The sequence below is a fragment of the Camellia sinensis genome, chromosome 5 (genome assembly GCF_055761805.1).
Source record: "Camellia sinensis isolate YWXY chromosome 5, ASM5576180v1, whole genome shotgun sequence".
Lineage (NCBI taxonomy): Eukaryota > Viridiplantae > Streptophyta > Magnoliopsida > Ericales > Theaceae > Camellia > Camellia sinensis.
This window is the reverse complement of record NC_138965.1, coordinates 41,690,001-41,705,613: the sequence shown is the minus strand read 5'-3', so window position 1 is coordinate 41,705,613 and position 15,613 is coordinate 41,690,001. Positions and strand designations below refer to the sequence as shown.

Here is a 15,613-nt window from a genome sequence, read left to right as displayed (position 1 = left end):
TGCAGCAGTAGTTATGGATTGTCATAGGTTCTTGCTCAGAATTGTGTATTTAGTTGGCTTTTCTTGTCAATACGTGCTTCATCCTTTAATGGACTATTGGTATAAAGTAATTTTCCTTGTACCAAAAATATAAATTAAAAGTAGTAGTAAGTTTACTTTTCTAATGAATTATAAAAACATAATTCTGCATTTTAATTTTGTGGACAAATAAATGGACTGGTACTTATCATTAATTTTCCTTTTCCGAATGAATTATAAAAACATAATTCTGCATTTTAATTCTATGGACAAATAAGTGGATTGGCACTTGGCATTTTAGCCTTTGATTTCTGTTTTTGCATTTTTGATGGAGGCTTATTAATTTAGTGCAATTGCAGTCCCGTTTGGTACTAAAAAGTGGCACATTAAACACTTTAAGAGTTGCTGTTGAGTTCTTGTAGCTGCTACTACTATTTAGGGTTCGTTTGGAGAGGGTTGATTTTTTGGCTTTTTTGTTATTTTAGCCTGGGGCTAAAAAGTCTTATTTGGGAAGGGTTTCTTGGTTTTTTTGACTTTTTGTGAGAGACAAAATATAATGATTATGGGTTGGATGTGATATTTTGTCTTATTGAGCTAAAAAGTTTATTTTGTCTTTTTGTAGCTAAAATAGTCCCAACCCTACTTCCCAAACGAAGCCTTATACTGCTACGAGCAGTAGCCTTATACTGCTACGAGCAGCAGTAGTAGTTTGACAAGGTTCTTATACAAACTGTTTGGTTCATGGTATGTCAAATGGTCTATGTTACTCTTAAGTTCCGATTGTTCTAAATTCAACATTGCACTAATGAAAGAGTCCCTAGCTCTGAAAGATATCATCACGAGGGCTATCAAATGCCATTAATCAAGGCAAGCAATTCTAGCCATTAGGGTTAAAGTTATGAAGGTTCAAAACTCCAAAAATATTATATAAATCATAATGTGTATATAATGCATAAGTTTAAGAGTTTAAACTAGATGGGTCGTAAAAATGGATACAAATTTGGGTCATAACCCGATCCAATTCCAATTTCAAACACATGCACAAGCTAAGCCCAACATAGCACAACCTAACCCAAGCTCAAGACCAAATCCAAGTTCAAGTCCAAGACCAAGACCAAACCTAACACATGCACGAGTACAAGCCTAGGCCCACTTCAAACCAAAACTAAATCTAATTTTTATTGATGTCCACTTTATGAGATAATTCCCATTCATAACTCAATTGTTTCGGCTTATTATTTTTATATTGTAATTTTGCCACTTAAGATAATACAACCCCACTCAGATTCACCTCAACCAGTTGTTGGGTCCCACTTTAATTTCAAATTAAAGCTGTTAAAAAATCATTCAGTGTGTTTGGTTTCAATTTTCGGGATTCAATTTTTTAGAAATTGAGTTTTTTGTTTTTCATATTTTTTGTTTTTAATGAATATTTTTAAAATTTTAAGCAATTTTTTTTTATTTTTTAAATGCACCTTTCTTAAATGTATCTAAAAAATAAAATATTTGTGAAAAGTCAATAAATACACAAGAATATGAAAAATGTACTGAATTCTCGTTTTTTTTTTTGTATTTTTGGTATTTAGTGAATTTTCTAAAGATTTTTTTCACAAATATTATATTTTTTAAGTGTATTTATGTTAGGTATATCTAAAAATTAAAAAAATTGCTTAGAATATTAAAAAAAATTAGTGAAAACAAAAAAATACAGAAAACAAAAAAATTTAATTTTCTGAAAAATGAATCCTGAAAATAGGAAATAAACAAGCTGATTATTTTCCAACACTTAGAACCTCCAACTCCAACTCCAGCTTGGACCTATATTTTGTACCAGAAGGTTAATATTGAGGTTGGAGTAAAATGAGCACAGTTCAAATTTCATTCTTCTCCACTTTATAGTTAAAATATTTAACATATTCATGGTAAGGAAGGACAGGATATCGCTAAATAGAGGTGCAATTACATTCCATTCACCAGACTCAATGTTGAAAGGGACAAGTACAAAAATGCAAGGATAATGTCTAATGGTCATGTAAGATTCAGGAAACTGAAGAAAGTGACTTCTATACAACAAGAGTAAATATCATTGACTCCAGATAACAAAGCCTCAAGCTCTTTCACTTTTGCACTTGTTCTCATCTCAATTTAAGCTTTCAATGATTCCTGCAAATGGAAGAAGGGAGTTTACATATAAATGGAATATAGGTCATAAGAAAAGATGTTGATTGGATTAATAATTAGCTTTCATTGTCTTCAAATGTTGATTAGAAGTGAAGCCTGTTAAATGTTGCTGATATAGTGGCCTCAGCCTGCACAAAATGTATTAATATTCGTGTGTCTACATGCACAGACACACAAGATGTTACTGTGCCACAAATGCACAGCTATATATGGTTATAAAATTTCCTTGTCAAATTTGTCGACACTAATGGTGTGTTTGGTTGAGGGATTTGGGAAGGGATTTAGAAACGGAAAGGGAAAAGGTGTGTGAAACTAGGTGAAATGTAGGTATATTTTATTCACATTTCACCTAACTTTTTCCTTTCTCTTTCCAAATCCCTCCTCAAATCCCTCAACCAAACACAGCGTAAAAGGTTATAAAATTTCTCTTTTTGCCCAAGAGCACTGTTGATAGATGAGTTTGTTTAACCTGTCAAGCCACGTGACTCTTCTTGCAAAGAGTATCCACCTCTATTACCAATTATGTGTCTTTTCCCAGGAAAAAAATGACATTATCACCAACGGGGAGAGGGAGAGAGAAAATCATCATGATGATCGAAGTACGAATGCATTCAAATTGTACTAACCACTATGAAACGAGACAATTATATTGAGTTATGTAACTCATCTCCATTTGGTATTTGTACGGGAGCCAAATATCCAACGTTGTCCGTACTCCTCATGTCCAAGCTACACTTCACTCTGATTAACCTGAGAATACAAAGACGGCGAGATACTCGGCGGGGTGCTGCCGGAAAATCCCTTCGACGGTTAAGTTAACACACTTAGAGAGAGAGAGAGAGAGAGAGAGAGAGAGAAAAGAGAGGAGACAAAGTGGTAGGTGGGCTTTGATCAGAAGATGTTCCAGGCCAGAGTATGGAGACGTAGTGTCGTTTATATAGTTTCTGCGCGGGCTTTTGCGCCCATCCCCCTCGGGATGCATGGACCTGCTCTTCTCTCACGTTTCTCTACGTGTCAGTGCTAATACAGCTAAACATCACCTAATGAAACCACCAAATGGTATTGACGCATACGGATAGCGGAATCTCCTTCCTGCAGTCCCGTGGCGCCGCGTAGTACTCCCCACTGAGCTACGCTTGGCGTAGCGCCGTGTCATCCCCTTATGACCATGCTACTTGTCCGGTTTCCTTGACAATTCCACACCGTGGCTCGACCGAGCTCCTTAGTCATGACCGAGCTCTTGTTTGGTCCATCTTGATGTTGGGAGGACTAATCTCGTCTAACCTTATAGAGCGCACATCCCCTCCGGACTGGAAATCCAAAGTTGTTTCAACTCAACCGGACTAAGTCCTCGGTACAGGGTGTACCCAACGTTTGATCGAGCAAGGGCTTGTCTCTGCCCTGTAGGAATACATTTATCCAGGTATCTAATCCTTTGAACAAGATTATGGCATTCATGTGATAAGACATTATAATAAAATTTACTTTCACAGGAAGTAGTCAACAATTCGTAATGAAACACTATAATATAATGTGGGCAAGTGCAACCCACGTCATCATGTACAACAATTATGCACCTACAATTATGGAAATCAAACCACACTTTTCTCCGTGTGAGTCAAATTGAGAACAACCTTTGCCTTTTAAGGACAACCCCCACATTCGTCGGCTATTATACGGCGGGAAGTGGGCACCCTAAGAAAATCATCCGTTTTTCCACTTTCGCCGGCTACTATACGGCGGGACTATGTGGACACCCAAAAATATTTTCCCATATTCGTCCAGCGATAAGCCTAGACAGGGCAATGGACACCTTTTTAACTCTCCGCGCGGGTATGAACACAACACCACCCTTACTCATCACCAACTCACACATGGACTCATGCATTCTCAACAATTCAATCACATTTCAATCCCACAATAAAACGTCAAACATCATCATAGATAAACATCACATAAAACTTAAAGAACAATAACATTCAAGTCACCATTTCTTTAACTACATCAACACTCACATTTCCTCTTTCCGTTATTCATCAATTTCCATGAATCAAGAGAAATTTCCATTTTTTAAGTGTTTTCTATCCAATTTGGAAAAATTAGGGTTTCACCTAATTTGGGGGTTTCTACCCCTTGCCACCAATTTAGTTTCTTAATCACATTAATATCCATACTAGAAAGAAAGGGGTGAGGAATTTCAATAGTTTGTTAAGCAAGTGAGTAAAAGTGAGAATTTAAGGATTAATCACACCAAATCTTCAATTAGTTTACAAATCACACAAAATACCATAAAATCTCTTCAATAACAAGAGACACAAGGGTACAAATATCCTTACCTCAACTATCAAGCCAAATATCCAAGCTCTTTCATGGATCTATCGCAAACTCATAATCCAATTGGTTGATAATGACCCTCTTCAAGTGTTCTTCGCCCCTAGCAAACGATTTCGGGTGGATTTCAAGGATACGAGAGGTGTTTGATGGTAGGAATTTAGGGTTTCAAAGAGAGAGAGAGAGAGAGAGAGAGAGAAGAGATAATGAATAAAAAAAGTGATGTGTGAAAATGATCTAGAATCGTTATGTTTAAAAAGTTGATATCGCGATCCTCGTTCGAGCGAAGGATTTGTCGCTCAAGCGACCAGACACAGCAAATGGCCTCGCTTGAGCGAAGAACTTCATTTTCTCAGAAATTCTACGTCTGGGAAAGAAACCTGAGAACTCTCAAAACTCGCTCGAGCATAAGAAACCTCGCTCGAGCGAAGAAGTCAAAATCTGAGCAACAACAACTTAGACCAACTGATAACCAACTTGTTCCAAACACGTCCAACACATTCCAAAGCTCAAATTCAAAGAGTTAGAGGAGAAAAATGGGTCATAGATACAATATTAAACCGCGAAACCCGAGTCGGGAATACAATGAAGGTCGGGTCAAAACCAGTATCGCTATACACATGCACATACAATGGCACAGAGCCACCTTAAGCCTAAGGGGGTGACATGCTCCTTTAAACTTTTGATATTTATACTATTACTTATATATATATATATATATATATATATAAATTATGTATTATTTATCCTTATAATTAAATCAATTGATAATTCTTTTTCCATTATGGGGTTTGTTTAGTTGCTTATTTCTTCTTATTGTAAGACTCTTTTGTTGAGTTAATAGGATTGAACTTATTGATCGTAGATTTAGTTGTTTGTTTGTCCCTATTGTTAGGTTAATAGAATTTAGTTATTAATTGTGAATTTATAAGTCACGTTGATGTAAATCTCAATATAATTTTAATATTTATTTCACTGATTGACAAAAAATAAAAATAAAAATGTATAAGTTTAATAATATCTTGCTATTACTTGTTATGGGGAAACAAAAATTCAATATTGTGATTAATGTGTGTCCCTCTATTGAATTTCTGACTCCGTCACTACACATACATATGCACATGCGAAGGACAATATCTCATCTTTAAAAAGAATTTAAAGATATGTTTCAATCCTAAATTTATAGAAGAAAAAAGAGAGAAAAGTAATTTTTTGGAGGGTAAATTATACTTTGCCTCCTTCATGTTTTGCCATTTTTTCATTTTGGCACTTTATGTTTCAAGTTTTTCTCAATTTACTCCTAAAACTAATTTTTATTCAAAATTAGACAAAAAATATTATAATAACTGTTATATAACATAAAAAATATGTTATATTGGAGTTTAAGTTTCCAGATAAGTGAATTATATATAATAAATATTTTTATATTACGTGATTGTCAATGTGTTATTTTCTATATAATTTTTAACATAAATTAGTTTTAGAGTAAATAGAGAAAAACTTGAAATATGAAAGGTTAAAGTGAAAAAATATATATAAATTTTAAAAGCCAAATGAGAAAATAGTTAAATATAGAAAGGGTAAAATGTAATTTATCTTTTTAATGTAATTTATCTTTTTATTTTTTCTTCACAAATGTAAAATATAGATACAGAGGTCCGGATTGTCTCCAATCTAGATCTGGAACAGTCCAACCCATTGGCTCACTTTTGGACCCCTTTTCAACAATCAGAACCGTTTATATTTGAGTTTGTTGAGTTTGTTATTTCTGTAAAAAAAATACATCTATCGGATAACAGATACTATGTATTTGGATCACTTTTGTCTAAAAAAAAAATGAACGCTTAAAAAATTAACAGTTCATAAAAAAGTGATTCAAATACATAGTATTTATTATCCGATCGACGTCATTTTTTTTACAGGGATAATGTACTCAACAAATCCTAAAATGTGAACTGTTCAAATTATAAAAAAAAATTTAAAAAATGAGCCCAATAAACCAAACTAGACCCCCAATCCAGATGGTGGACCAGAGGCAAGCCACAGCCATTTCAATTTCTTTTGGTAGTTGAGTTCACTTGATGAGCTTCCTTTTTCAGTTACTGGTTCTTTAGTCTCGTTAATTTTGATGTATACTATTTTATATAAAAACTTATATTTTTTTAAATTGATTTTATATAGAAAAAAATACTTTTATTTTTATTTTTTTAATTTTTGTTGACACTTAAAATAAAAATATTTTATTACTTATAAGAAAATTTTTGATTTAATAAAATGTTATTTATGACTTTTTAGTAAGTTAAGATATTTATTTGAAAACATTAAATGTGTTAGAAAAGTAATGAGTGAGAGCCAATTTTGTAAAAATTAACTTATGAAATTTTTAAAAGTAAGTCATTTTAAAAAAAATTATACAAAAATATTTTTTTTAAAAATGTTTTACATACTTTCTATTCAATCAAATAATAGAAAATGAGTAAAATATTTTTGATAAAAATATTGCACGTAAAAACAAACGGAGTAAATATCTGACTCAATTGATTTGTGCTGTGTGTACAAATTTACAATTTAAATATTTAGCAAACCAATGGATATATGCCACTTTTATTTTTGTTAGTATTTAAAAATTCTAAAATATACAATTTAAAGTGGTGGTACTTGTTTGCCATCACACTCATTATCTTTTCTTTTTTTTTTTTGATATATATATATATATATATATATATTTATTTATTTTTCAATAATTAAGGGAGTAATTATATATATACATATATTATATTATACTAACCATTCTATAAGAATTGAACTTACAAGCTCGCGTCAAAAAATAACACCACAACTATTAAAACTTGTTAAAAGATTATTTTGCTCTTAAATAACAAAAGTATCTTGTATGTAATAAAGATTTTTGTATAATTTTACAGATTCAATTTTTGTTAATTCATATCATCACACTAATGCACAAAAATAGAATGGGCCAGATTTATTCTATGAATTAGGTTGATTATAATTGTGAGTATAGTATGATTGAGTGATGTGATTATTAACAAATATATATATATTGATTTAGAAAATAATTTTTAACTCCAAAAAAGATAGAATCAAATGGAAATAATGATTTTTATTAATATTTTTTCATTTTTGTGATTTTTTTTTTAAAAAAAAAAAAAAACTCAAACCAAATAAGGTGCTAATTTTTTTGACTCTTTGACTAAAACAATCTGTTTCCAAACTAGACCCAAATTTTATATGAATTGAAAATATTAAAGGAGTTTAATATAAATTATAAGAGAAATGCGTGAGAGCTCGAAATTGCAACGGCTCGAATACCCCGAATGCCAAAACGACGTCGTTTTGGCAATTTTTTTTTCTCATTTATATCTGAAACAGAGGAAGAGAGCAAGAGAGAGAGAGAGAGAGAGAGAGAGAGAGAGAGAGAGAGAGAAACAGAGAGAGAGGCGACGGAGATAGCGGGGCAACGGTGATGTAGGTTTGCAACGGTGAGCGACGGTGATGGCGCCACTTTCAAACTCTATTTTCTCTATTTTTTTATTTTTTTTTGGGCTCTGAAGATGATGATGTATTGATGAAGATTTTGTTGATTTTTTATATTTTATATTTTTTTTCTAGTAGATCCAGATCTAAGAGTGAAGGGGAGGAAACAAAAAAAAAATTGTTAACTGATGATGATGTGTTGGTGAAGATGATGTTGATGAAGATGTTGATGATGATGATGTGTCTTTGTGTTCACCAACGACGAGCTTCTTCTTCTCTCCTCTTCTTCCTCTTCTTCTTCAATCTTTAGATCTCTAAACAAATGAGAAAGAAAAAAATAAAATAAAATCAAAACGTCATTTTGATTTTCGGGCCAGTCGAGCCACAAACATTTCAAGCTACGTAGCGGGATTGAAATTATAATTATATTGAACTTATGAAGTTACTGTCCTGCTTGGTTTGGCCCACATTTCACAAAACCAATTTTTTTTTCTTATTTTTTAAATGTACCTAACTTAAATATACTTATAAAGTATAATAACTATGAAATTTTTGAAAAAAAAAAATCATCAAATACAAAAAAAAAATACAAAAATTCAACACATTTTCATAATCTTGTGTATTTATTAAAATTTTTAAATATTTTTTCATAAATATTTTATTTTTTAAATATATATATATATATATATATAATAATAATAATAATAAATTATTTAAAATATTAAAAAAATTCACTAAAAATAAAAACAACTCAATTTCTAAAAAATCAATCAAAACCACGCAAAGGATTCACAATGTAATTTATCCAAAATTAAATGATGACTGAAGAATGGTTTTTGATACATAGATGAAAAAAAAATTACATAGAAAATAAATCATTGTTAAAAGTACCTGAACTAAACAGTTTCAACACAGTCTTTAGTAAACACTTATGTAGGGATGGCAATTTGAAACCGGTCCGACAGAGACCCGACCCCTCAACCCTGATTAGAGCGATTTTTTCCTGAAAAATATCCCCAACGAGCTGGGGATAGTACTCAAAAACAAATCCCCGATGATTTTCGGGCCGAGGATGGTGATATGTTTTTCACCCCCGGCCTCGGCCCTAACCCGGTTAGCCTCCCAAATTAAACTTACTATATATACCCCTTAATATAACTAGAGATGGCAATCGGAACCCGACCCAAAGGGGATCCGATTCCCCGATCCCGAATTGAGCGATTATTCCTCGAAAAATACCCCTGACGGGTCGGGAATAGTATTAAAAATTGAATCCCCAATGATATTCGGGCTGCGGACGGGGATACATGTTTCAGCCTCGGACCCGACCCGATCCCCGCCCCGTTTGCCCTCGACATAAAATTATTATTTTGCCCCTGTTTATATATATAATATATACATATGTGTGTGTAGGGTTTGGTTGAACATTCACAAACACAAAGCTGCCTCTGCTCATGCTCTCTCTCTTTGAACAAGGGCTTGCATGATTCCGACTTTGTTGCGCTCTATCTCAGTGTTCTCCAAGCTGCTATCTTGAGCAGCAACCTCATCTGCAGACTGAATGTCTACAGATACTAAACCCATTTTCTTCAACAAAACCAATCTCAATCTCAACCCAAATTTGGATATGGAGGAGGACGATGAGGATACATATTAGATTAATATGTATTTGGATATCCTAACATCGCACATATGTTATGTTAGGAAAACGTAGAGAGGAGATAACCGAGAAATTGATAGATGAAAATGAACTTGGACTCCACTAGTGCATAGTCGCCTCATCTGCTTTTTTATTTTTATTATTTTCATTTGCTTTTTTATTATGTCTAAATGCAGAACATCCAAGACCTTAACATACACAACATTCTAGATGAATGCTATCATGGCATGGAAGCTACGAAGACCACAACTGGTAATACGAAGTTGCCATTGAGCTTCAGGAAATTAGGCGAGACTGAAAGACAATCTTTCGATGTTGTTGAATATCAGATCTGGAGCTGATTTTTTTTTTTTGGCCGGGGAATTTTCAGGGTCGGGGAAACCCGATCCCCGTTAAGGGGCGAGGGCAGGGGCAGTGATAGGTGCCCCGTCGGGGAATGGGGCCCGGGACAAGGAGTGTGATCCCCGGTCCCGCCCCGGCCCGTTGCCATTCCTAAATATAACCCTCATGTTCTGTTCTGTCTCTCTCTCACTCTCGCACCTCTCCTCTCCTCTCTCACTCTCGCACCTCTCATCTCCGCCTCCTCAGCTCAGCCGTCACTGTCCGCGACGCCGGAGTCGCTGTCCACCTCGCACTGCCGCTTCACCTCAATCGACTCCGCCGTTTGCTCCACCTCCATTACTGCCCTCTTTCTTCCTGTCCGTTGAGTCACTGTCGTCGCAGTCACACACAGATCTCAGATCTGTGTTGATCTCCTTCGTCGTCGCCGCCGATCCGCCAATCTCCTCCGTCGTCCTCTCTCTCTGTGTATATACATGTATGTGTGTGTCTCTGTGTGTATGTATAATGTATGTGTGTCTCTCTCTGTGTGAATGTATACATGTAAGTATGTATGTATGTGTGTGTCTCTCTCTCTCTGTGTATGATTTTTTGAGGATGTTGCTGATGATATTGAGAGGAGTTGTTGATGGTGTCGAATGTTGAAACAGATTTGGATTGGGGAATTTTCGGGGTCGGGGAAACCCGATTCCTGTTGGGGGCGGGAACGAGGATCGTGATAGGTTCCCCATCAAGGATCGGGGCTGGGGCCGGGGACGGGGAAGTTTTGGCCATCGGGGATCGGGGACGGAGAGTGGGATCCCCGGCCCGGCCCCGGCCCGTTGCCATTCCTACACTTATAGGGTAAATCTGCATAAAATGCACTTTCAATGTGGTAAAATAGCATAAAAATACATCTCATGCTATGATCTCACAACCCATTGTCCAACCAAAAACAAAGTCCACGGAATCAACATTACTTGAGGCAACTTTACAGAAATCGAAATAATAATCATAATAATAATCCTCAAGTATTGATTGAATATAATTTATCACATCAACAAAAAATGAAGAAAAAAAAAGAAAAAGAAAAAAGAAAAGTTACAGAAAATAGTTGGGAATTGTCTTGGAAGCTTGTATGGCTTTGTTGCAGGGCATATGTCATCATTTTATTCTATTAATACATGAACTCTCATTATCACCCCCAAAAAAACAAACAAATGAGAAGAAGAAGCTCATGTCAAAATTCTTCATGAAAAACACTTGAATTGGAAATCAGCTGTATGGAATAGCCAATATATATATATATATATATTAATCAAGCTGGTCAACATCACCTCTTAATCGGCTTATCAGAGAGTATGTGGTAGTTCAAGTTCTACCATATAGATCTCCTCTTGATGGCTTCATCCATTTCTGCAACGTTTCTCCTTCAAGCATGATTAATCACTGTTCAGTTCTCAAGCTTATTCCTCTGGATACAACTAGCACAAGCAAAAAGTTTTATTTGCATTAAATCACTGACAGCAAGTTAAAATAAGAAATATTAATTGTGAAAACGAAGCCGCTAAACATAAAATATGGTAGTTTTCCATGATAATATGTAACACATTCTTTACCTAGTTTAGGCACCATAAACATACTAGCTATGTTTGTCTGAAGCAGAAGCTATGTAGAGTCCACAAACATGATAGCATTTCGTATAAACTACAATAAAATAAAAAATAAATAAATAAATCAATACAACACCAACATGTTGGAGTCCAAATACATTACAAAAGCACTATAATGACCAATTTTCACTCCTTTAGCGCCTAGCTGCAAGATTCCCACAATAAAGGAAATACAAATGCCACATTTCAAACTCGGATATTGAGTTGCAACAGTGACACAATGAGGGAATTGAGTGTGAAGGGTATACGACATATAAGGATTGGGTTATAATACGAGAAGAAAAAGCGTAACATTTGATGTCGGAAAAGTTTTTTTTTTAATTTATTCCCCTTTGCACAACACAGCTTCACAATAGACCCGGTTGAGAGAACATATCACACTAACATCAAACAGAAAACATACTAAGCATAGCATCAGGAAATGGCTACAACTGAAGGAAACAATTTATGAAGTAGAAAGAACAGCACAAAGAAATGACTGAATATTGGAACACAAAATAAGAGAATCTTGTATGGAATTCAATTGGGTCGTCATTATATGGGATTTCAATAGAGTTGTCATTACATGGACCGTGGAAGACCATATTTAGAATGACCGCCCAAACCTAAACTCTCTTAACAAATTTCATGTTTTCCTACCATTCAAACCTACTTTGCTGAAAAGCCTGCTGTCGCATCATATATACTTTGTAAGTTCGTATGTGCGATCTTTCAATCACTTTAAGGTTTGGCTGATTATTCACACCCTTGCAACGACAACAACAACAAAAAAAAAAAAAAAAAGGACCACTAAAAGTATATATCTCTTGTGCATAAACTGTTTACATTCCTTAAATGCAGTTATCATGTGCGGTTAAATAGTTTCATTGTGTCTTAAGAAGTAACCCTCGAAGAACAACCTTTCCACCTATCCTTTGAAAACTTATATGTGATCTTTCACTGAAGCCTGAATGCTCACACCCCCATCCAGAGATGATTTCCAACCATAGAGGTTACTTCATCTAAAGAAGCTCAATAAGCTGCTGTTCTACTCGAGAAGATAACTCGATATCAGTAATAGTTTGCACCTAGAAAGGAATCTTTTTTTTGGGGATATGTAAAGCAATATGTATTAAAACTACGAAAGCATAAAAAAAGGGAAGCTACCCATGAAAAAAATGGTTAATCCATGATTTACCTATACAACAATAAAAGACGCCTACACACTCAAAAGACTAAAAGGCCCATATGTTCATACAAATGAATTGAATCAACAAAGTTGATAAAACGACCTAGATTTGGCGTACCTATCCTGAAACCCAACTACACAAAATGGGGGAAAAAAAAAACCCCTCTATTAGAATAATTTTCCAAATAGATGGACAGGAGAACCATACTTGTGACACAACAGATTGTGTGTGGAAAGGCAGGCTAGAACCCCAACCTCAGGTGCTCAGATCCAATGAGATGAAAGATTTACAGCGGAGAGAATTCAAAATTTGCAAAGAGAAACTGGTGTGCTTCAAATCAACTGAAATTAATGGGAATTTTGAGGATGTACAACGTGATAAAATCCTTACATAACAATTGAACACACAAAGAGACTGCATTGGTGCCCAAAATTATTATAAACAACTTTAAACTTTGATAGTAATTTGAGATCTGTAATGGGAGGCCTACACTGTAAATAAAGCACAAGAGTTTGGAATATAGATCCAAGGAGCTTGCAAAATTCAAGCAAAAATAGACATGATCATTGTGAAGACTTGATTCTAAATATGGTATGAGATTCAGTATAGGTCCCTAGGATGATACAACACTTGGTGTTTGTTTGAATGGACTGGATAAGGGCGAACTGCAATACAATGGACTGTTAGTCCTAAATAAATAGCCCTTGGACTATTTGGTTAAATGATGCGTATTTGACTATTAGTTCAGCCTTCACTAAACTAACCAAACGATGGATTAATAAATTTATTGGACATGAAATCCGATCCCACACCTCAATCCCATGAAACAAAAGTTCAGTAAGAAGCAGCTTGTATTGGGTTACATCCACTGATTAGGCTTTTGAGTTTCAAAAGTTCAAAAATGACAATTCCTTTTTGTAGATAAGTAGTCTTAACTAAATGGAGAGCAGTCTAATTTACCAATGCTTTGCCCAGATATACTTGATAGCAAAGAATTCTGGTTGAAGCAACTAGTAAAACAATCCTAGAATAAGATGCTGGAAATACTGTCAACTAGTTACTAGAGGAGAAACAAATGCAGCAACTATACACACACATATCACAAGAACGTATTCCGTAATAGAGATAATCTTTGATGGCCATTATCGAGAGAGACAGAAGTTTTAACAACAATAAATAAAAATGTAACAACAAATTGAGACAACCAAATAATACTAAGATTCTCATCTTCAACATTCTAGATTTGTAAAATCGAGATATCATATCAGCTGACTTGAACAATTATCAAAATAGCACAATTTAAATTCTACATGCAGAGTTATTCTTGTATGTAGTTCATACCACCATATACAACAGCAACCTATAAACAGTGTTACATGGATTCTTCTATTCCCCCAGTGTGCGTGTCCAACAGATATGACAAGGATACGGGACATGCGTTCAACACCCATACCCACATTAAACATTTTAGATTCTTTATTTCCTTTTATAAGATGTTTGAAGAAGAAAAAACTCACATTTGATAAGTGGGAAAATAATGCAGGCTCTCATATGGATGGGACATAGAAACCCTCTTATTTCCTTAAATCCTATTTAATTTCAATATTTAATTTCAAGTACATTCCTAAATAATAACATTGAAATATTATACACTGTAGAATATAGTTAAATGTTCAAAATGTGTCCACCTATCCATGCCCTATATCATATGATTTAAGGTTTAAGGAGGTCTAACGGTTGAACATAACATACACCCATATTGGATGTTTGTAACCGATTCCACGTAACATCGCCTATAAACTCAAAAGACCCATTCAAATTATTCTTTTGGATGCAGTCAAATTGTGGTCAAATAAATTTTCTCAACAGAACTCAAGTCCTAAATGCAAAGATGCATACATAACATATGTACATTATTAAACAACCTCAGCATAATTAAGATAGCGTAAGGAGCTTTGTTCAATATGTACAAAACACATTTAGATCTTCAGAAAATTCAAAACATGAGAAAGAAACAGCTTAGTGAGGCCCTTTTCATTGTAAACCACAAATATACAAACCACCAATGATTAATCTTAAAAAATAAGCAACTTGGGAGTCGGGACAGGTTACTAAAGAAAAGAGAAAATGGATAGAGTTGTTAACAAAGAGTGGTTCACAACCAAGAGAGACCCCCAATGGGTGATTCATTTGTCAATTCAGTAAAAGCAAAAACCAGCAAGGGCAAAGGCGAACTAACTTCACATGTCAAATCTCCAAACCAAAGCTTGACAAAAAGCACATACAATTGTTACGTGATAATCTTCAGCTCTATGCTGCCTAAGATCTAGGGTTTAAAGCAACCAAGGAGACCAAAATGGCAACATTTCTAAACCTGCTTAATAGAGAGTTCCAACCTGAACAAATTATATGTTCAGATATGGGAGGAATCATGGGTCTGTACACTAGCAACTCCTGGTGGTAGGTTGCAAAACCCCACAACTTAAAGCTCTTGCTAATACAGAAGCAGCTGTTGACTTGCACCTGCATTATCTGCAGATGAGTCTGAGATTGCAAGACCATTTGAGGACACATATATATGCCATCTTCAAGAATGTTTGTCATATATATCAGCAGACAATGATTAGATTTGAGTTCTGATAAAAGTTTTTATATTGACACAATAGAAAAACAAGACAGGTTATAGACATTTTGCACTGAATCTTATCCACGATAAAACCATAGAATAAAAGATTAAACAATCATGACCAGTGCTTTTTTCATCCTTC

The 15,613-nt window shown here is 34.5% G+C and overlaps 1 protein-coding gene across 6 annotated transcripts in view; it reads right to left on the bottom strand.

The window, feature by feature from the left end:
* Nucleotides 1-1,871: 1,871 nt before the first annotated feature.
* The window catches only part of ABCF4 (general control non-repressible 4), a 19,085-nt gene continuing 5,343 nt past the window's right edge, over nt 1,872-15,613 (bottom strand). The window contains exons 3-5 of one of the 6 annotated variants that reach the window (XR_014329424.1): nt 11,623-11,710; nt 11,341-11,487; nt 1,872-2,181 (exon numbers count right to left, since the gene is read on the bottom strand). The gene's annotated coding sequence lies outside the window, so the exon portion shown is untranslated. Of the gene's footprint in view, nt 2,182-8,111; nt 8,340-11,012; nt 11,488-11,622; nt 11,711-15,613 lie in introns of those variants that run through there. The other 5 variants (XR_014329423.1, XR_014329426.1, XR_014329425.1 and 2 more) reach the window with 5 other exon arrangements.